The sequence below is a fragment of the Bos grunniens genome, chromosome 4 (genome assembly GCF_055505025.1).
Source record: "Bos grunniens cultivar Pamir isolate PY7600 chromosome 4, Bosgru_T2T1.0, whole genome shotgun sequence".
Taxonomy (NCBI): Eukaryota; Metazoa; Chordata; class Mammalia; order Artiodactyla; family Bovidae; genus Bos; species Bos grunniens.
Window position 1 is genome coordinate 48,715,967 of NC_141168.1, and position 23,619 is coordinate 48,739,585.

Consider the following 23,619-nt stretch of genomic DNA (forward strand, 5'->3'; position numbering starts at 1 on the left):
CTGGTCCGGGCAGCCATTCCCTCATCCTTAGATCTGCAGATTGCCAAGCAAATTGTCCGTGGAATCACAGATGATTGGTACGCAAATTTGGGGAGCAAATGCAAAACAGTCCTCCAGCATGACTCAGCAGTCTTGGTAGTGTTGCATCAAAGAAACTGACCCTAACCCTTCCAGACACACACCCTGTGCTCAATAGTACGTATTCCCATTATCAAAGCAGTCCATTATGCCCTGAGTTTAGTAATGTTTCCCATAATTTGCATCATAATGGTGTACTGATATGATATGAGAGGGACCCACAGTCTCATCTCAGCACCCCATTTTCATAGCTCACACAGCAGGCTTAATTTCACAGCTTTTAGTTTTATGACATTCAAATACCAACAATTGATTGAGGGAGGGGAGAGCCCCAAGTTGATTGGAAATATCTCACTGCAAAAAATCCTGAAGGAAAACTTGCCACTTTATAAAAGGTCACCAGATAAATAAATTGCCTTCTCAACTGGGATGATTCCTGTTGTCATTAAGCCCCAGCAGAGATCTAACACACTTTAATGCTTTTGCTAAATGCCGAGAGAGACAACGGCACGTTCGAGGTCAGAGACAATGAAAACTAAGCAATTGGAGCCCAAGTCAGAAGGCTTTTTCTTTTTTTCTCCTTTTTTTATGGGTAAGATGAAATAATAGGCACTTTTTAACTTTTTTAGACTCCGTTTCTGCAGTGGTAATCTTGTTCCACGTGAACTCAATTGACCAGGGACCGAGCTCCCACTGCTTACCTGAGTTGCCTTTATTGCAGGTGTTTCTCATTCCTGCTCTCATCTCACACCATCCCGCCCCCACCAACATGGGAGAGCAGCAGTGTTCACCGAACTGCAGGGCCTTTCTAGACCTTCCTAGACCTTCCTTCTGGTAAGTGGCTGCTATGGACTGTATCACATCCCCGCAAAATGCACATGTTGAAGTGTGAATCCCCCAGTGAGACTATGTTTGGAGATGGGGTCTCTAAGGCCTGGTCGGCCACCTGGGAGGAGAGCTCTCTGCTCAGTTCAGTCACTCAGTCGTATCTGACTCTTTGCAACCCCGTGGACTACAGCATGCCAGGCTTCCCTGTCCATCACCAACTCCCGGAGCTTGCTCAAACTCATGTCCATCAAGTCAGTGATGCCATCCAACCATCTCAACCTCTGTCGTTCCCTTCTCCACCTGCCTTCAATCCTTCCCAGCATTATGAGAGCCCTCGCCAGAATTCAAACCCTGCTAGGCCGTGATTTTGGTCTTCCTCGCTTCTAGAACTGCAAGAAAATTAACCTCTGTGGTTGAAGTCACACAGTCTGAGGTATTTTGTTACAGCCAACCAAGCTGAGTAACCCAGTGGCCTCTGAGGGAGAGGAAAAGATTCCTGGTTTCACCACTGAGCAGGACCTCCAGGCCGGAATGGACTGTGGGCCCAGTTTGGCTGGTAGAGACACAGGACAATTTCACTACAGAGGTTTTCTGCTTGTAAGAGGGAGGTCGTCACACTGACCTCTAGCCACTCGGGCAGAGGGGATAGGTAAGGATGGTTAGGGCCATGGGCCCTCATCTAGGGAATGGGTCCTGTGTAGAAGTTCTTGTTATTAAGTATTGCTCCATCTGTGTGAAATGGTCTGAGTTTTTGCAAGAGTTCTTCAAGTTACAATGAGGGAGAGGGTGTGTCATTACAAGTGTTTGTTTATGAAACGGGGGTTAACCCAGGCATTTACAGGATTCACTTTCTCCTGAAAGCTGGTCCTGAAGGTGTATGTGTTAGTCGCTTAGTCGTGTCCAGCTCTTTGAGACCCAGTGGACTGTAGCCCGCCAGGCTCCTCTATCCATGGGATTCTCCAGGCAAGAATGCTAGAGTGGGTTGCCATTCCCTTCTCCAGCGGATCTTCCCAACACAGGGATCGAATCCAGGTCTTTAGCATTGCAGGCAGATTCTTTACCATCTGAGCTACCTGGGAAGCCCGAAAGCTGGTCCTAGAATTATCTAGAAAATGGTGGGTCAGGCTCACTTTTCCGTGACCTCTCTGGCTGCTGCAGGTTGTTTCTCTGTTCTGCTAAATGAAGCCGATCCAGTCCAGGGATGCCTGGTGGATCTTTCTTTAAGCCTTGAAGCTCAGGGAGCTCCTGAGCTAATAATCCAAGCCTACACCCAAGCAACATGCATCTGCAGGCCCCAGAACTGAAACCTCGGTGTCAGAGGCATGTCTCCTGGTCTTGGAGTTGAATGTCTATTAATCGTGTGTGAGCTCATCAAGAATATTTAACTTCGCTTATAAGAAACTTGTGATTCTACCACACAAAGCAAAATAGTGTGTGTGTGTTCTCATAATTCATTTGTTTCTGTGGAAAGATACAAGATGTAGAAGCCAACTTTTACTGACCCAACATTTCCAGAGCACCCACTCTGAGCTAGGTGCTTTATATAGTAGAAACTAACATAAATATGAGTTAAAACCATTATATGCGTTACTTTATCTAAGCCTCACAATGATTTCAAAGGAGCATATTGTTATCTGCCATTTACAGAAAAAGAAACTGAGCCGTTGAGAGGTTTGGTAACTCGCCCATGATCATAATAAGTAACAAAATCAGGCTTCCACCTCGGTCCCCAGGGCTCTAGTGTCTGTGTATGGCCCCTGTATTTCATTAATCCTCATGTTACCCTACAAATCAGGGACCATACTGCATTTCATGGACCAAATAAAATTACTTATTCAGTATCTCATGATTGCTAATAAGACAGTCAAACCTTACCCAGATCCGAGTGACTTCTAAATCTACGCACATTCCATGACCCAGATGAATACAGAGAAGGTACCCCAGAACAGTGCCCCCCAATTTTAATGTACATTGCCATGTACCCAACATACCACTCCTCAGCATTTACCCAAGAGAATTAAAAATGTATATCCATACAAAAACATATAATGCAGGCAAATGTTTTAACAGCTTTATTTATAATATTTAAAAGATGGGGGAGAAAATGTCTATCAACTAAAGAACAGATAAACAAAATTGGGTATATCTTATACAATGGAATGGAGAAGGCAATGGCACCCCACTCCAGTACTCTTGCCTGGAAAATCCCATGGATGGAGGAGCCTGGTAGGCTGCAGTCCATGGGGTCTCGAAGAGTCGGACACGACTGAGTGACTTCACTTTCACTTTTCACTTTCATGCATTGGAGAAGGAAATGGCAACCCACTCCAGTGTTCTTGCCTGGAGAATCCCAGGGACAGGGGAGCCTGGTGGGCTGCCATCTATGGGGTCACACAGAGTCAGACACGACCGAAGTGATTTAGCAGCAGCAGCAGCAGGGTCATCCAAGGAGCTGTTTAATAATGCAGATTCCTTGACCCACCCCTGAAATTCTGAATCTGTAGATCAGAACTAGGAAATCTGTCTTTTTATAAGCATTTCAGATCATTCTTTTTTAAAAAATTAACTTACAATATTGTGTTAGATTCATAATGGTTCAGTATTTTTTTAGATTATATTCCATTATAGATTATTACAAGATAATGGGTATAATTCCCTGTGCTCCACAGTAAATCCTTGCTGCTTATCTAATTTATATAAGTAGTTTGTATCTGTTAATCTCATACTCTGTTAACCTTCCCTCTCCCCTTCGGTAACCACAAGTTTGTTTTCTCTATTTGTGAGTCTGTTTCTATTTTGCATGTACATTCATTTGTATTATTTTTCAGATTCCACATATAAGTGATATAGTGTGGTATTTGTCTTTCCCTGTCTGATTTATTTCACTCAGCATAATATTCTCTAGGTCCTTTCATGTTGCTGCAAATGGCAGTGTTTCATTCTTTGTAATGGCTGAGTAATTTTCTGTTACTATATTACATATTCTACTATATATGCCATATCTTCTTAATCCAATATTTGTTGATGGGCACTTTGATTACTTGCATGTACTGGCTATTATAAATAGTGCTTGTATGAACATTGGAATGCATGTATCCTTTTGAACTAGTATTTTCATTTTTTCTGGACATATACCTAGGAGTTGAATTACTGGATCACATGGTAGTTCTATTTTTAGTGTTTAAAGGAACCTCCATGCTGTTTTCTGTGACTACACCACCCAACAGTGTACGAAGTTTCCGTTTTCTCCACATCCTGTCCAGCAATTCTTATTGGTAGATTTTTTGATGATAGCCATTCTGACATGTGAGGTGATAACTCGTGTTTTTCATTTGCATTTCTCCATTAATCTAAAAGTAGTGATTTTAAGCATCTTTTCATGTGCCTGTTAGCCACCTGTATGTCTTCTTTGGAAAAATGTCTGCTAAATTCTTCTGCTCATTTTTTGATTGGGTTTTTTGATATTGACTTTAAGAACTGCTTGTGTATTTTGGATATTAAGGTCTTGTCAGTCACATCCATTGCAAATATTTTCTCCCCTTCCATAGGTTGTCTTTTTGTTTTGTTGATGGTTTCCTTTGCTGTGCAAAAGCTTTTAAGTTTAATTAGGTCTCATTCATTTATTTTTGCTTTTATTTCCTTTGCCTTGGGAGAATCATCTAAGAAAATATTGCTACGATTTATGTCCGAGAATATTTTACTCATATTCTCTTCTAGGAGTTTTATGGTATCATGTCTCATATCTAGATCTTTAAACCATTTTGAATTTACTTCTATATATGGTGGGCTTCCCTTGTGGCTCAGCTGGTGAAGAATCTGCCTGCAATGCGGGAGACCTGGGTTCGATCCCTGGGTTGGGAAGATCCCCTGGAGAAGCGAAAGGCTACCCACTCCAGTATTCTGGCCTGGAGAATTCCATGAACTATACAGTCCATGGGGTTGCAAAGCAACCCAACCGAGTGACTTTCACTTCACTCACTCTATATATAGTGTGAGGGAGTGTTCTAATTTCATTAATTTGCACATAGCTGTCCAGCTTTCCCAAAACCACCTGTTGAAGAGACTGTCCTTTCTCCATTGTATTTTCTTGCCTCTTTGTCATAGTCTAATAGATTATATGGGACTTCCCAGGTGGCATGGTGGTAAAGAATCCATCTGCCTATGCAGAAAATGGGGGAGATGCAGGTTTGATCCCTAGGTCAGGAAGATACCTTGCAGTAGGAAATAGCAGTCCCCTCCAATATCCTTGCCTGGAAAATCCCAAGGACAGAGGAGCCTGGTGGGCTACAGTCCCTGGGGCTGCAAAGAGTCAAACACAACTGAGCATGAATGCACACAAGCAATGGGTTGTATTGGAGTTCTTATGCCAGTTTCCGGTTAGTTCTGCAGGAGAGTTGTTTCACATGTCAATTTGTCTCTGATGTGTTTATGGAGGGAAATGAGCGCCACGTCCTCTTACCCCACCACCTGATGTGGGAAATCACCTGGCAAACAAACAAAAATGCTTATGCCTGGGTCCCCGCCTCAGCGATCATGATTGTTTTGAAGACTTCCTGATGATTCTAACATACAGCAAAGTATAAAAATTCATTGTTTCTCATAGATGCTTATTTCATCCTTAGCTTCAAAATCAATTTCTGGGCCCCAGACTGCTGGTTTATCAGCAGTGCTTCTCTCTTCACCCCGTTCCTACAGCCCCTGAGGACCCTGTTCACCCGGGAGCACCAGCCCACTCTTGGCCACCTCCCACTGACAGTGTAACTCTAAGGCTTTGGACACTTAATCTGTGACTTTTCATCCGTCTCTAACTCCTTCTTTCCTTATATTTCATAAGAATCGCTGAAATTTCAAATCTTCCCCCTAAATCTCTTCCAGGGAAAGAGAGCCAGGAGAGAAGCTGAACTCAGGAGCCCATTTTTCTGTCATTGTTAACAGTTTCATTTATGGTAGACTTCCATTTCCCACACCCTTGTGTTCCAGCAGCTCACTGGGATGAGGGAGAATCTTTGGGAAGGCCTTCTCATCGTGTGTGGAAGGAGTGGGAGAGAATTAAAAATACAGGTGTACTCCCATAAAGCATTAGTGAGAAAGCAGCTATTTGGCATGTGTGTGTGTGTGCAGCCCACACAAACATAGGTTGTGTGTTTATGCATATGTAAATATGCAAAGTTGAAGCACCCTCTAGTGGAACACCTAGGAGATCGCATTTTCCAGAGGAATTCACCCTCAAGAAGAAAAAGAAAACAGGATATTTTGAAATCTTATCTGACCAGAGCATCATGAGAAATGAGAGCATAAGTCTACAGCATCTTCATAGTCATGACAGGATATCCGGGGCACCGGCTGACTCAGTGACTGCCAGGTTCAGCTTGGTGAGCAGGGGGTGCAGGCTGAATCAACCTTTCTTACAGGCCTGGTACAGAGGCCTTCGTTCCCCTTGTGCCAAAGGTGTACAAAAGCAGAATTGGGAAGTTACAGCTGCTGCAAAGGAAGGTTTTATAGATTACCATGAAGTTCCTTCAGTTCAAGAAGCTGCCTGTTCCCATCTCAAATGAGGGAACAAAGATGGATTAGTCACTAATGGGATAACCAGACTACTGTCAGGAAGAGGATATATTGGAGACTTAACCTACTTTTTTTACACTAAATAAATTTCAAATTAAAACAGAGGAAAACAGTGGAGATTATACTAAAGTGGTGAATGCCTTGCCAAATAAAGCCTCAAATCCGTAAAGCCATTAAAGAAACTTGATAAATTTTACTACAAAAATAAATGTTTCTCTGCATGGCAAAAAAAAAAAAAAAAGCCATGAATGTATTCAAAAAATAAATAGCACACAGGGAAAAATTGCAACAGATAGCATGAAGGGGTAATTTCCTTACTATATCAGGTGTTCCTACAACCCATAAGCAAAAGACCAACAAGGCAATAGAAAGAAACAGGCAAGGGATCTGAACAGATAAGTGACAGTAAAGAAAAGGAAAAATTAAGCACTTAAACAATAGGCAGTGATATTCAATCTCCTTCACAAACATTGCTTTCCAGGTTGCAATGCAGGCTCACACATTTGAGTAGGGCAGGCTCAGGGAAGCAGGCTGGGTGATATGTGGGAATGGAGAGTGTACATCGGTACACTGTCCGTGAAGAGCAATTTTGCAATAGCTGTCAAAATGTAGCCATACGCATTGACCAAGTAAAGTCACTTGTAGGAATTTACCTTAGGATATGCTTGCAGATGTGTGAAATGATACATGCATGAGGAAATTCAATGCAGTATGGTTTAGAAAAGCAAAATCCTAGAAACACTCTAAGTGCCCACGAATCAAGGACTAGAGAAATAAAGCATGACACAGTCACACAGTAGATTCTTATGCAGCCCTGGGCTCCATGTTCCCAAGAGTGTGAGGCAGCTTGGTGTGATGATTGGATGGCTCTTCCAGAAACTTGAAGTGAAAAAGCAAGGTGCACATGTATACACATACACATTAGTATACACACATGTATACTAATTAAATTTAAAAAAAAGAAAAAGCAAGGTGCAGTGAAGATGCTGAGAATTTTCCATCACACTCCATTACTTTTTTAATTTAAAAGAAAAATGAGAATTCATGGGAGAAGTTTTTCTTAGTTCTCAGAACCAGCTAGTGATTTTTTTTTCTTATATTTTTGGTATTGATATCATCCTGTTTTATTTTTAATTCAATGAATTGAATTTATCGTAGAAGGAATATGTGGAAATGATAAAAGAACAAACGTTAGTTTTTATGTTATAGACACAATAGTCAGGTAACTGCTTGTGTTTTCCCCAGTATAAGCTGCTAGAAAGTTCAGAATCATGTTAGTAGCTCATATCTCCGGACATACAGAATCTTCTGGGATGAATACTTTGTACTAAAGTAAACTCTAGCTATTTGTTTCTAGTCTTACATTCCCAAACTATTTTTTACATGTATTGTAATAAACTGCTTCAAATTCATTTTTTAAGGAGGTAGGCGTATTTTTAAACTAGAATAAAAAGAAAGCAAAGTGAAGAAAGGAGTGTATATTATGCTACCATTTGCATTAAAAAAAAAATACATGCCTGTGCTCATACATGCATCAAATATCTCTGCAAGGATAGCCACTTTTGTTGCCTGAAGATGCTAGGAGGACAGATGTAAATGGAATCTTATTAATAGCTCTAAGTTATTTTGTATTTTAATTTTATGCCACATACATATTTTTAAAATATTTTTAAAAGTCCTCCCCTTTGCTGTAAAGAGTCACCCAGTTGCTGCAAGCACCGCTCTTCTGGTACAGCTGTTTCACCAACAGGAAGACGTGTTTGCAGAGGAGACAGTGACCTACCCTCACCCACGGAGTTTCTGTTGCAATGTGAACTCCCTGGTTCTTTTTACTATACTAGAGCTACTGAGATATCTGTAAATATTTCTACTGGGCTACAGAGAATGAAAGTTTGGCCCATCTTCCATAGTTTGCACTTTAGGAAAAATCAGTTTGAGGTAAATAAAATTTTTTCCTCCATAATAAAACTGAATAAGTTCTTAATAGGAAAAGTGCAAAGGGCTGAGGAGTTTACTAGTGTAAAGCTTTCACTTTCATTCTCTACAAGCCTCACATCCTTATAAGTCCCCCAGCAGTGATGAATCTATTTTTGTCAGGTTTATGAGGTGTAACTTACATATAGTAAGATAGTAACATTTACCTTTTTAAGGGTACAGTTCAATAAGTTTTGACAAACACATATAGAACATTTCCATCACCTCAAGAAGTTCTCTCTTTCCCTCTTATAGTCAAATCTTCCCACAGCCCTCATCTGGGAGCAAGTTTACACTTACAGAGAGCTTACCAAGATAGAACAGACTTCTCACATATTCTCTACCAGCTTCCCCTAATGTTGACATTTCACAGAACATGGTTTATACATTTATCAAAACTAAGAAATTGACACTGGTAAATTACTGTTAACTATAGACTTTATTCAAAAATCACTAGCTTTTCCATTGGCATTTTTCTGTTCTGGATCCCACCCAGCAGCCCACCTGCTGCTGCTGCTGCTGCTGCTAAGTCGCTTCAGTCGTGTCTGACTCTGTGCAACCCCATAGACGGCAGCCCACCAGGCTCCACCGTCCCTGGGATTCTCCAGGCAAGAACACCCACTCCACACCCAGCAGCCCACATAGCCCTTGGTCAACCTATCTCCTTAGTCTCATCTGTGACAGCTTCTCCATCTTTCTTTGTTTTTCGTGACCCTGACACTTTTTTAAGAGTATCAGTCAGGTATTTTGTAGTATGTTCCTCAAGTGGAGTTTGTCTTCTGTTTTATCATGGCTAAACAGGGGTTCAGGATTTGAGGGATAAATACAGAAGTGACGTGCCCTTCTTATTGCATCATATCTGGGAACATGATGTCCTCATGATTTCTTGGTTAATGTGACCTTGATCATGACCAATTTTCTCTACTATAAACTTACTTACTTTTCCACTTTCCATCCTCTCTTCATTGGAAACGAGTCACTAAGTCCAGCTCATACTGAAGGGAGTGAATTAAAGTCCACCTCCTAGAGTGGGATGTATATATACCTGTTATTGGCTGCCCATTCTCTTCCTGGTGCCCAGTCTTTCTCAGTGAGAATCTGGTAAGGTTCATGGAGAAAACTCTGCAGGAACAATATACTCCCACTATGATTGCACCTCGTATGGATCCTAGTCCATACTTGGCATGGCAACTGTCTAGTTTATCTGAATTCTTCTTATTCACTTGTGTGACCCTGGCATCTCTTCCAGTCACACTCTGCACAGCTGAGCCAGGACTTTCCTCCCATCTCTTCTTGGAACACCCTGTCTTTTTTTAGATTTCAGGCACTTTAGTTACCTACAACCTCAGATCTCTAATGATTTCAGGAAGAATTATAACTTTGTTGTTTATCAAAGTTTTACCTGCTGAAAAGGGTGATGGTCTCTTCAGTTTTCTATATCCAGGGTGGAAGCAGAACTTGATGTAATGAATATGAAAAGCAATCCTCTCTCCTCCCCATAGAAAGTGAGATCTAAAGGCTTCATACTTGCTGAGACCTCAGAGAGCATCCATGATTATGTGACTCTCAACGAGGGCAACCATTGGCAGGTATTCCCTTGCACATCAAGACCCACGACTGTCCTGGGAATGACTGGAGTCATTCCAAGAATGAATGATCAGGGCCAAGTCCAAGCACATGTTTCCAGAGCCTCTCCGTCTAGTAGCATCCCTTACTCATGCCTCACTTGCCCAAGGCGCCCTCCAGGTAGCCCATGTCTTAGGTCTGCCATGGCTCCCACCAACTGGGTTTATGTACTCCCTTAACAGCACCTGGGGACACCTCAGCCCCTCCTGAACCAATGAGAAATGTGAGCACAGGCTAGTATTTGATGGAGGCAGTAGTGAGAGCCCTGCCATCCTTCCCCTAGAACACAGGAATTCTAACCTCACACACTCAGGTCTCTGAAAATTTTGTTCCTTTTTTGTTCATTCAACAACTAGCAAATATGGTAGCAATTATGTGGCAGAAATTATGCTGCGCACTGGATGTGCATCCAGCCACCCCCATAAGAACAACTTAACATTTATTCGTCTACATAAGGAGAGGCTAAGCAACACAGATCTTTGCATTTCAAGTATACAGAATAACCTTTGTAGTGACTGCACCTGGTATGTGAATGAACCATTATGAAGTTTCATTTGACCCTCCCAACAGCTCTGTGAGGTAGATGAAAGAGAAACTCAGAAACGTTAGATATTTGTCCTACAATCACACTGTTAGTATCAGAGCCAGGCCTTGAGGTCCTTCGACTTCAAGTAGTGTCTTTAACTGCCTTGATGCTTTGCCTGTCATGCTTGAATCTATCAGATATGTGGTAGAAAGGAGTAAATGTTTGAAACCAAATGCATCCCATTTAAATCAAAAGCACCCCTACCAAGAATAAGAGAAAAGACTGTTCAAGGGTTTAAATGCTTGGATTCAGGTCTAAATTTATATCCCTCAATCCAACAGCCTTTTTCTAATCATGGCACTCCAACTGAGACTCAGAGAGTGACCCCTGGACCTGGAGACCCAAACTGTCTGTGACAGTGATAGCAGCTGGCATGTAAGCCCATTATTACCAGCTGAGAGGAAGGTCCACTGCTCGGTTTCTTAGCAGAGGAGAAAAACCCCAAGTAGGTTTACAAAGAATGTTTTGAACTCTCTCAGGGAGTCATAATTAAGGAACAACAGTAGCACATCCAGTCCATGCTTCCACAAAAGCACAGATAAATTGTCTGAGGCCTCTGTAGGTGCTGCTCTGCACAGCCAGCCCTAGAGAGCTCAAATCTAATCTGCCTGATGTCCCTGGAGTAAGTGCTGCTCCAGGCATGTTTGAACTTCAGAGGAAGCTTGGCTGAGCCTATTTCATTATTCCCCAGCAAATTTACCCAAATGCCAGATAAGCAAGCCTTTTTTGATTCAGCACACTGCACACTGGAGCAAGAGAGCTATCGCTTGCTCATTTCACCTGGTGGGACACTTTTTGGAGTTTGCTTTCAAAAGAAGAGACAAGATTGCTTTCTCTCAGTCTTCTCAGGAAAAATAAATGAGGACAAGATCAATTTCTCAATTTCACATAGAGGAGTAACCATAAGACTGTATGATTTTCTCTATGATTTCAAACAAGCAAAAAAAAAAAAACCAAGTGGTCAGGCTTCATCTTTGGGGATGAATAATATATCATCCAGGAGGCTTTTCAGCAGAATGGATTTGCCAACTTTCAGTGTTTGTCCTGAAGGAAACATTCGCTCAGTCAAAACATTTACATTGTAAAGTCAGGAGAATGTGTCAGCCTTCCCTGAGGTAATGTCACAACATCTTGACAAAACATATGCCACAATAAAATTATATCAGAGCAAAAAAAATAAGAAATAAATAAAGAAATGGTTATATTTGTCTGTATGTGTTACACACCTCCGCCTAAACTTCAGTTCCACTTACTAGGATGAAAACTTTGCAAATAAACTAAGAGAAATAAATTGTTCCCAATAAAAGAGGAATTCCTGAAACGTTTTTTTCAAGTAGACCAGAATATCTGTACAACCCAGTCCTCTATTTCATAGGTTTATTTGGGCCCTACATCCTTCATCGTATTCATTCTACATGATGAAAACTCATACAGTAAACTGATTGTATTTATAAGGAATACGTTTGGAATCCCTTTTGAATCCTAAATTCCTAAGCATGGAAAAGTTTGAAAGAGTTGCTGTGTCCTACGTACATTTCACAACACAAATGAAAACCTCAAATATAAGCAATGAAAAATAGAGCTTCTCAGGTTGGATGGAGATGAAGCAGAGAACACAGAGCCCCATCTCTTCATTTTCCTCTTAACTAGACAGTTAATCCCTTTCCACACCCTATCTTGCCTCCCTCCTCTCCTGCCATCCCCACACCCAACTGATGGTCCCTTAGGCACCTCTGAGAAATTTGGAGGCAGTGTGGAGCAGCTGTTTGAATGCAGCTGCTCTAACTGATATCTATAAATGCCATGCTGTACTCATCTGCTAGCAGAGATAAATGGCCTCTCTCTTTGATTTCTAGGAAGAAGTTAAGTGATCGTCGGTTCTATGCTCAGATTCGTGTTTGATGTACTATTGCTTTTAACGACTGTAATAAAGTTGTCATAGTCATCTACTCACCTCTAGGTGCTCCTCATCCCCTGAGGATGTTAAGCACCTGATTCACTCTCTCCCCATCAATTCTATCCCTGATATAATTCTTAGTGACTTCAGTATCCAAATAGATGATTCTCCTAAAAGTGTGACTTCTCATTCTTGATTTCTCTTCCTCCAGTGATTTTCCATATCCCACCGTCAGCCATTTGCTCCCTTGGCCATGCCCTAGATTGAGTCCTTGTTTATAAGTACACTCCCTCAATAATCTCAGTAATTTTGCTGTCTGACCACCAACTCCTATCTTACTATCTCCCTCCCAGTTACTTGGATTCCAGTGGTTCTTCAACCTTACAAGCCCCCAGTCCATTGATCCTACTACTTTTTGCTGTCACTTTACCTCTTTTGTCCTGAGTTCCTTCCATAGCTTAGATTCCTTGGTTCATTTGTATATTTATTTCCTCACTCCTGACAAAATGCAATTCTAGTCTTTCAAAATGTAGATTTTGCTATTGTTTGGTAGGCTGAGGCCAACAGATCAGGAGATGACTACCATTGAAAAGCTAATATGTTACACTCACAGGTTCCAGGATGGGCATGGGGAAGGGGGAGGTGGGAGTGGAGGGTGGGATGCACTGTGCTAGGGGTTGTGGGGGAATGACACAGAAGGGCACCAGGGTCAGGAGACAGAAGGAGCAAGTGGGGAGCTGAACTAAGAGCCTTTATTGTGGTTTCCGCAGGAAGGAAGTAGAGAGGCAGAGCAAGCAGGTTTAAAATCAGCTAGTGTGAATAATTTCAGAGGGCCTGGGGCAAGGTTGTCCCTCCCTGGCCCTGGGGTGATTAGACAGAGGAAAAGTACCCAAGTGTGAAAGCCAGCAGAGGGAGATGGTTGAGAGTGTGGGCTCTGGATTGCTTGTTTTGCATATGAAAGGTATGTTTACAGACAAGACTTTTACTAGCTCTAGGAACTGGCAGCCCCAGGAAGCGAAATCTCTCAAGGGTCAGCAAAGTCCCAGACGTCAAATCATCAGAAACATATGGTTAATGCATCCGGTTAAATGCAGCCCTCTGCTGACTTTTCACCAGCACCCAGGCAGCTGGGTGTGATTGAAGCAAAACTCACAGCGGTGCTGACTGGCCTCATTGTAAACGTATGAGCAGCATAAAACTCCAGAATTGCCCACCTCTGTTGACTTTGTCGGTTCACTGTCCCAATCTCCTGGCTTTTTAAAAGTTCTTCCTCTCTTCTCAAGCATCCAACAACTTCTTTCCCATTTTCCTTTCTTTGCTTCTTCTTTCACTGAAAAAATAGAAACAATCAGAAATAAATTCCCACACATTCCCACCATGAGAATCACCTGTACCCACTTCGTCTGCCTTCTTTCCTATTAAAACGGTGAGCCTCCAGGGTGACCCCTCTGTTCCAGCTCTACCTCTCTCCTGCTCAGAAGGAACCTCTTTCCATGTAGCCTCTCTCTAGTGCATCAACAGTTGCACCTTCTCTTCTGAATCACCCCATCAGACATAGAGATTGTAACCTCCCTCCTGAGAATGGAAAGAACTCTCTTGACTCTACGTCTTCCTTCAGATACTGCCCAGTTTCTCTGCCCCATTTACAGTAAATTTTTCTAAAGAGCTTCTGTCTACTTTCTCTGCTTCCATTCTTTATTGAATCTCTTCAGGCTGTTGCTTCTCTTCACGCTGCCAAAACTGCTTTTATTGAGGTCTCTAATGACCTCCATCTTGCCAAAGCCAATGGTATTTTCCCACTAACCATTTAATTGAATGTATCAGTGTTGTTTTTAATAGATTTGCTTATTTTTAATTGAAGGATCATTCCTTTACAGTGTTGGTTTTTGCCAAACATCAACATGAAACAGTGCATCATTTCATGCCCCTAGAGATACTCTTTAGCCTCCTGGAAACCATCCTTTCTTGATTCTCTTCCTATCTTAATCTTTCGCACTCTAAATACTAGAGTGTCCAGAGCTGAGTCCTCAGACTTCTCTGTCTTCACTCTTTCTGTGGGTGATCTCATCCTCTCATGGCTTAAAAGTCCATCCACATGCTGATACATCTAAAATGTCCTATCTCTAGACCAACTCCAGACTTGCCTATCCAACTGCCAAGTAGACCTCTCTGCTTGGACTTTTAATAGGCACCACAAATTTAACATGTCCCAAAACAAATCCTTATTTTCCTCTATTCCTTCTATCATCTTCTGCATCTTCACTGTTGAACTCTTAAGTTTCCAACTGCTCAGATACTAACTTTAGAGCCATCCTGGATTCTTCTTTCTTCCGCACACCATATCCAGAGGATGAGTAAATTCTGTCAGCTTTCCTTTTTAAATGTAGGTACTGTCTGACCTCTTTTTAGCTCCTCCACCTGGTCCATACCACCATCATTTCTTCATCTGTCGTTTCTCACCCAATTTATTGTACTAACTGCTTAACTGTTTCTGTTTTTCCTCTACACCTGAATTGTTGCACCATCACCCTTCCACCACCCCTCCTTACCACCAAATCTGGCTACACTCCAGCTCTGGTTGTAGTCTTGGCTTCACCAGCATCCGGGGGTGTGACCTTTGGCAATGACTTTCCCCTCACTGGGTCTCTTTCTTCCCCTGTGAACTGACAGTGCATTAGGGTATTTAGGTTTTTTGTAGCTTGAATATTTTAGGGTCATCTGTTTATCACACACTGACCCTTGAAAGTGTTAAAACCCCCTTTTATGCTTGGGGGGGGGTCTGATTTAATGCTCCCACTGACTTCCATTCCTAGGCTTCTCACAGCACCCTGCACCTACCTCTGTGTGTTGTTTTTCACATGGTTCCGTAATCCGTGATTCGCTTGGGTCTCTCCCCTCATGGGACTATGAGCCCCACTAAGGCAGGAAGCCATGTCCTAGCTGTCTTCATGTCTTTAGAATCCAGCACAGTGCCTGGTATACAGTAATGCTCAGGAAAGGTACATTATGTGAATGAATAGAAAGCAGAACCCCTTCAAGCTGGGGAGAGGATAGAGAAAAGAAGATAACAGAGATAAAGCCCCGAGGGATGAAGGCAAATGAGGATGCTGGGGCAAAAGGCCAAGTCCACAGTGACAGGTTTGAAGAAGAAAAGGGGTGGGGATACCGCAGGAAGGCCTGAATACAGTGGGGCCTACTGGGGCAGGGGTCACTAAGTTGCACTGCAGAGCCAGCCTGAGCTCAGTCTCAAGGAGAGAGGCAACTCCATGCCTTCAAGGAGCTAACTAGCTTGTGGGGCAGCTAACTCATAGATGGACTAGAAGCCACGTAAAATTGTACCAGATGGCGCAAGAGCAGTACTGAAGCTCTGAAGAGTGTGGTATAGATTATTAACACTGTAGATTAGCCAGGGAGAGATGATATGGGCGAGAGCCTGTTTCCTGCTCAGCTGAAGACAAATCTATGCCTCCTTCCAGATTTTTTAAATCTACACGTAATTTCTTGTGTTGATGCCCTTGTGAGGCAAATAAGGCCTTCATGCCAGAATCACAATGGCAAAAATTCAGTGGGCCTTGTTCCGAAGCTTTCTGGTTTCCTTTCAGTGAAATGTGTCATATAGAAGTTAAAAGGCTTCACCCACATGTTCACAGCCACAAGACCCTCCCCGGCAATAGAGTCTGTAAGTGACGGTCCCCCTCCCATTACACCCTATTTGGCTAACCATCCATGAAACCAAGGGACGTGTCTGTCTGCTTGGTGCTGCTTCCCTTTGTGTGGCTTTTACCTGAGAGACAGTTGTTGCTCCGTGAGATTTCTGGAAGAATGACTGAAGAGGTCTCAGCATCATGTGTTACAGGTGGGAAGATTTGCAACTAATTGGCTTATGTGTGAAATGTCTACATATCCAGGGAGAATTTTATTTATATGTAAGGAAATGAGTTATTTACAGGTGAGAATTGTTTAGGAGTACCTCCATTTCTTGGAAGTTGAGTTTATCACATAGCATTGTATTTCCTTTTTTTTTTTTTTTCAATGTGGTAGGAATCCCAAATTGGGTCCAAGCTCTGTCCACCACTGGAGATCAGACTCCCTGGACAATATACAGTGAACCTGCTGGGAAGGTCTGCCAGAAGCTGGCCAGCACAATGACGGTTGCGCCTCCAAGGTAAGGACTCTTCCTGTGAAGAGATAGGGGCAGGTTCTGTGGGGAAAGAGGCAGGAAGAAAATGGGCTTTATGTACAAGGAAAGGTAATGTGTACATGTGGGGTGGGAAAGTACAGCAGACCATCAAAGTGAAAATGAAAATGGCTATTTCATTAAAAAACATTCTTAGATACTGAGCACTAACAGCTTGGTTTCATACCCTTCTGTACGGTGACCTTGAGAGGGTGATGCTGATACCTAGTGAGGACCTGAAGAAGGAAGCCAGATGAGGAGAGAAGAAAGCCATGGCTGATGCCACACTATTCAGTTCAGTTCAGTCCAGTTCAGTCGCTCAGTCATGCCTGACTCTGCAACCCCATGGACTGCATCATGCCAGGCTTCCCTGTCCTTCACCAACTCCCGGAGCTTGCTCAAACTCATGTCCATTGAGTTGGTGATACCATCCAACCATCTCATCCTCTGTCATCCCCTTCTCCTCCTGCCTTCAATCTTGCCCAGTCTAAGGGTCTTTTCCAATGAGTCAGTTCTTCACATCAGGTGGCCAAAGTATTGGAGTTTCAGCTTCAGCATCAATCCTTCCAATGACTATTCAGGACTGATCTCCTTTAGAATGGACTGGTTGGATGTCCTTGCAGTCCAAGGGACTCTCAAGAGTCTTCTCCAACACCACAATTCAGAAGCATCAATTCTTTGGCTCTCAGCTTTCTTTATAGTCCAACTCTCACATCCATACATGATTACTGGAAAAACCATAGCTTTGACTAGACAGACCTTTGTTGGCAAAGTAACATCTCTGCTTTTTAATATGCTGTCTACATTGGCCATAGCTTTTCTTCATAAGCACATAAGTAGAGCCCTTGGCAACTACCGGGAATAGTTAGGAGTGTCTACACATGAGAAAGCAGAAAGTCAGAAATATAGGTAATTGCCAATAATACTCTTGGACAATACCTAGAGGTGTAGACTAGCAAGGAGGAACTACAAAGTGTTTAAGAACCCAGACTCTGGGTTTGTAATGCCTGAAACTGCCTAGTTATCTGACCTTGGACAAATCATATAATGTTCTGTGACTCAGTCTCCCTAGCTGTAAAATTTAAAAAAAAAAAAAAAGTACCTAATTCATGGAATTGATGTGAAAATTAAATGGGTAAAGAATCTGCCTGCAATGCAGGAGACTCAGGAAATGTGGGTTCAATCCCTGCATTAGGAAGATCCCCTGGAGGAGGAAATGGCAACCCTTGCCTGGGAAATCCCATGGACAGAGGAGCCTGGCAGGCTACAGTCCACGGAGTTTTAAAGAGTCAGACACAACTGAGCACGCACACACAATACATGCAAAGCTCGTTAAAGAGGATCTGACAGATGATCAAAATGGTGGTTGTTTGCATTGCTACAATGGTTGTATTTCTAGAGACCTGAGGAAGACACAGCGCAATAACAGTTCCTAGTATATTCTGGTAGATGAGTATCTTCATGGTGGTTTCTTCCCTTTGAAAGGTGGAGCCTGTTTTCCTCTTATTGAATGTGGGATGAACTCAGAGATTTGCTTCCAGTCATGTGAATGTGGTAGAAATGATCATATGTGATTTCTGAAGCTAGGTCATAAAGTAAGAGTCACCTGACTCTTACTTCCTTAGATGGATCACTCAGTCTCAGGGAACCCAGAGGTCACATCCCAGCACAGTCATGTAGACTGTAGAGTGGCCATGTGGGGAGGAACTGAGACCTCTCGCCAACATCCAGCACCAGTTTGCCAGTTGTGTTGTCAGTGAGCCATCTTGGAACTAGATCATCCAGCCCCAGGCAAGCCTTCAGATGAGTGCAGCCCCAGCTGAGCGTTTGACTACAGTCACCCAGCTAGGCTGCTCTCAAATTCCTGACCCACAGAAACTTTGATGGGACATAAATGCTTATTACTATTGGGTTGGCCAAAAGAGTCATTCAGATTTTCCCATACCATCCTATGAAAAATCCGAACAAACTTTTTGGCCAATCAAATATTTTAAGTGGCACAGTAGTAAAGAATCCACCTGCCAATGTAAGAGATGCACGTTTGATCCCTGGGTCTGGAAGACTCCCTGGAGTAGGAAATGGCAACCTCACTGAACACAATCCTTGTTAACTGATTGTTGTATTGTATTTTTTTTCCTACAGGAATTGGCATGAAAGTGGATGTTTCTTATATTGAAAACCCATTGGGTTTTCAATATAAGAAAATTGTTTAATTAAACATGCCAATAGTTGTAATCTTGGAGATTATTTTGGCTGCAAGTAATAAAAGCCCCACATTAAATTGGCTTATACACTCATGCATCTATCAGCCCCCATACTAGAAGTCCATCAGTAGTGTAGGCTCCAGTGGCTGACTTATCCAGGGCACTGCTGCATCACCCTGTGACTCTCTTGCCCCAAACCTCCCCCACTGTCAGCCTCTTCCTCACACTGAATAATAGGATGGCTGCAGCATTTCCAAACCTCACATCAGTGCATGCCAGCACCTAAAAAAGTGTCACTTCTGGAAGCTAGCCCAGAAGAGTGAAGATGAATATTCCTTGATACATTTCATTGGCCAAAATTGAGTCACATGGCATTTCCTAAGTCTTCACTGGGAAAAAAGCTGGGATTACCTGCAGGTCACTCAGGGCCACCCCTGCAGGCAAAGGTGTCAGCCTTCCCCAGGGCCTCTGGAATGGGTGGGAAAGAGTTGGGCAGCTAAACCGTGTAGATAGTGTTAGAGACAAGAAAGGGGGAATCTATGTTGGAGAGGCCACCAACAGCAGAGGTTATGTGAAGTGATTGAAACAAACAAGAGCCATTAGAGCTTCCAGTTCCTTTAAGAGACATGGGCAGAAAATAGCTAGTCAGTTCAGTTGAGTCACTCAGTCATGTCTGACTCTTTGTGACCCCATGGACCATAGCATGCCAGGCCTCCCTGTCCATCACCAACTCCAGGAGTTTACCCAAACTCATGTTCATTGAGTCAGTGATGCCATCTAACCATCTCATCCTCTGTCATCCCCTTCTCCTCCTGCCTTCAATCTTTCCCAGCATCAGGGTCTTTTCAAATGAGTCAGCTCTTCGCATCAGGTGGCCTAAGTATTGGAGTTTCAGCTTCAACATCAGTCCTTCCAATGAACACTCAGGACTGATCTCCTTTAGGATGGACTGGTTGGATCTCCTTGCAGTCCAAGGGACTCTCAAGAGTCTTCTCCAACACCACAGTTCAAAAGCATCAATTCTTCAGCCCTCAGCTTTCCTTATAGTCCAGTGAGAGAGGTTATCAGAGGACAGACAGACTGAAACCACAATCATAGAAAACTAACCAGTCTAATCAGATGGACCACAGCCTTGCCTAACTCAATGAAACTAAGCCATGCTGTGTAGGGCCACCCAAGATGGACGAGTCATGGTGGAGAGTTCTGACAAAATGTGGTCCACTGGAGAAGGGAATGGCAAACCACTTCAGTTTTCTTGCCTTGAGAACCCCATGAACAGTATGAAAAGGCAAAAAGATAGGACACTGAAAGATGAACTCCCTAGGTTGGTAGGTGCCCAACATGCTACTAGAGATCAGTGGAGAAATAACTAACAACACTCAGTTGTGGATGTGACTGGTGATAGAAGCAAAATCCGAAACTGTAAAGAGCAATATTGCATAGGAACCTGGAATGTTAGGTCTATGAATCAAGGCAAATTGGAAGTGGTCAAACAGGAGATGGCAAGAGTGAACATCAACATTCTAGGAATCAGTGAACTAATCCACGTCTATGCCACAACCAGTAATTCTGAGGAAGCTGAAGTTGAACGGTTCTATGAAGACCTACAGGACCTTCTAGAATTAACACCCCAAAAGATATCCTTTTCATTATAGGGGGATGGAATGCAAAAGTAGGAAGTCAAGAAACACCTGGAGTAACAGGCAAATTTGGCCTTGGAGTACAGAATGAAGCAGGGCAAAGGCTAACAGAGTTTTCCAAGATAGCAAACACCCTCTTCCATCAACACAAGGGAAGACTCTACACATAGACATCACCAGATGGTCAATACCAAAATCAGATTGATTATATTCTTTGCAGCCAAAGATGGAGAAGCTCTATACAGTCAACAAAAACAAGACTGGGAGCTGACTGTGCCTCAGATCATGAACTACTTATTGCCAAATTCAGACTTAAATTGAAGAAAGTAGGGAAAACCACTAAACCTTCAGGTATGACCTAAATCAAATCCCTTACGATTGTACAGTGGAAGTGACAAATAGATTCAAGGGACTAGATCTAATAGACAGAGTGCCTGATGAACTATGGATGGAGGTTCATGACATTGTACAGGAGGCAGTGATCAAGACTATCCCCAAGAAAAAGAAATGCAAAAAGGCAAAATGGTTGTCTGAGGCAGCCTTACAAATAGCCGTGAAAAGAAGAGAAGTGAAAGGCAAAGGAGAAAAGGAAAGATATACCCATTTGGATACAGAGTTCCAAAGAGCAGCAAAGAGATAGAAGAAAGCCTTCCTCAGTGATCAATGCAAAGAAAGAGAGGAAAACAATAGAATGGGAAAGACTAGAAAGCTCTTCAAGAAAATTAGAGGTACCAAGGGAACACTTCATGCAAAGATGGGCTCAATAAAGGATAGAAGTGGTATGGATCTAACAGAAGCAGAAGATATTAAGAAGAAGTAGCAAGAATACACAGAAGAACTGTACAAAGAATAGCTAATAAACCTGCAAATCTTGACGACCACACATTTTATGATGTTCCCGCAGGCTTTACTTCCTAGTTGAGGTTTTCTTTCACCTTTGGTCATTTTTTTGTTTTTCTGTGAAATTATTTTTTTGTTACAGAATTTAGAATTTAATAAATACTTCAGATTATTAAAGGAATTTAAAGCTTTAATAAAGCTCTCAGCTTATTTATAGGTCACTTTGGGGAGGAGAGAGGTTTGGAAGAGGTCTCTTCATAACACAGGTTAAAATATGCATTCTTTTCTGAGCCAGAGCAACTTCATGCAGGGTTGTTCCTCATGTTATTAGGTGGCCTTTAATATTTTTGAAATATGGCATAATTAGGAGGCTGAACCTTACTTTAATGTTTATAGCAGCATTTTGTCAAACTAGGTTTCGGATCATATACAAATTCTGACACTAGAGGGAGTGCATAATGTATTACGGAAAGAAAAAGCATATACCTAATAAATTCAAGGTAAAAATGCAGAGTAGCAAGACAAGACCTTCATTATAGTCTGCCCTCCAAGCTCCATCCCCCTTTCCCCTCCAAAATAATATCACTGGAGGTCTCTTGCCCCCTTGTAGCTAGTTTGAGTTTGTAGGAGGTTGGTAGGTTGCTTGTATTACTGTGGAAAGAACGCTTTATTTTTCATTTTTAAAAGGAGACATATTATTTCCTACTTCTCACATGTTGAATGGCAAAATTAAAATTACTCCTTGCTGCTTTATTCTGTTTCTGACTTGGTCAACACGTAGTAATCATATTTTTAAAATGAAAAGATCAGAGGTTTAGTCTTTGCTTAGAAAATGCAGTCTAGTCTTCTGAAAGTCAGGGAAAGCATCTATTTTAGCATTCAGCTTCTTCCTTCACTCCCTTACTAAAGGTGCCACTCTGATTATTTAGCAGCTAATGTCAAACAATTAGCAAATCATATTTAAGGAATTTTTATTTCTTCATGCCAAAAGTCTCCATGCTCTAACAAAATGGAATGCCTAAATGGCTGAAAATGTGAAAATGACTGCAGATAGACTGAGCTATTAACATAGCAACAAAGGGCTGGCTGAAACAGTAAATGATTGCTGCCATTTGGTGAGACTCAACTGTTCCTGAAAAATGTGATAACTGCCATGTGCTTTTCTATAACCTTTTTGTGGATTCATTATGCATTCCACCGTTATCTTACATCCATCTAGTACTCATATCAGTCTTTGAGCTACCAGTAAACTGTCTCTTTAATGGAAATTAAAATTAGAAAAATTTAAAAAGCAAGCTCATTATGAGAAATCCTGGCTTCTATCCAGATGGGTGAAATGACCCATACAAAGGAAACATCCAGAACTACATTACTTACTTCTAAAGGACCAAACATGCCTCAGACTACAGTATGTTTGTCCAGACTTAACTGCCAGCCTTCTGGCTAAGGACATTTCACCATAATGGCTTTTGAAAAGTGAAACAAGTTTTCAGGCAATGACTCCTTTTTTGAATTTTGGGGTTTTTTTTTTTTTGAACAATGCTTTTTTCATTTGAAAACTCACTAAATAAACAGTACTGTTTCGACATTTCAGTTTAAGTCAAAAACACTCATCCATTTATTCAGTACAAAAGTTTCTAGTTAACAAATATCATGTGAAATAAATCTGAATTGTGCCCCTTGGTTGGATGGACCTGAAACATCTTGCCTTTGTGTGTCCACTGAGTGACTAGGACAAGAAAATAGCCACTTCAATGGCTACTCAGTCTGTGATGAGCATGGGCCATTTTTACACACTTCCAAAGACTCTCACCTTTATATTGCTGCACAGGTATTTTTCTGTGCTTTAATTTTATTGTTAAATGAATTTGAGTGCACTCCTGAGCCCCAGAAGTATGCGTGAGTCAATCACCTGACATCCCCTCTTCCCTGCTCTGTACCCCTCCCCCACCCACCACACCTACTAGCAGACTTTTCTCCCTCCCTTGATAGACTTCTGTTAGTTTCTGTCTACAAATTGGATTCATTTATTTTCACATTGTTGTATATTACTTAGATAACTTTGTCTTTATCATGAAATGTTTTCATGTTGGTTAGTGAAATATGGTTAGGTATCTTGGATTGGTGTGAAATTAATCATAATTTTTTCCATTAAGATGAAGTGAAGCACTTTTTCACTTAACAGCTTTGTACTTAGTGGCACA

The 23,619-nt window shown here is 42.0% G+C and overlaps 1 long non-coding RNA gene across 8 annotated transcripts in view; it reads left to right on the forward strand.

Moving 5' to 3' along the window:
• LOC147374071 (uncharacterized) overlaps window positions 1-23,619 on the forward strand; it is a 191,897-nt gene that overhangs the window by 99,622 nt on the left and 68,656 nt on the right. For 5 of the 8 annotated variants that reach the window (XR_015162404.1, XR_015162399.1, XR_015162400.1 and 2 more), the window contains 2 exons: window positions 800-912; window positions 16,596-16,719. This is a non-coding gene — a long non-coding RNA (uncharacterized LOC147374071). Of the gene's footprint in view, window positions 1-799; window positions 913-13,240; window positions 14,938-16,156; window positions 16,411-16,595; window positions 16,720-19,767; window positions 21,614-23,619 lie in introns of those variants that run through there. The other 3 variants (XR_015162402.1, XR_015162403.1, XR_015162401.1) reach the window with 3 other exon arrangements.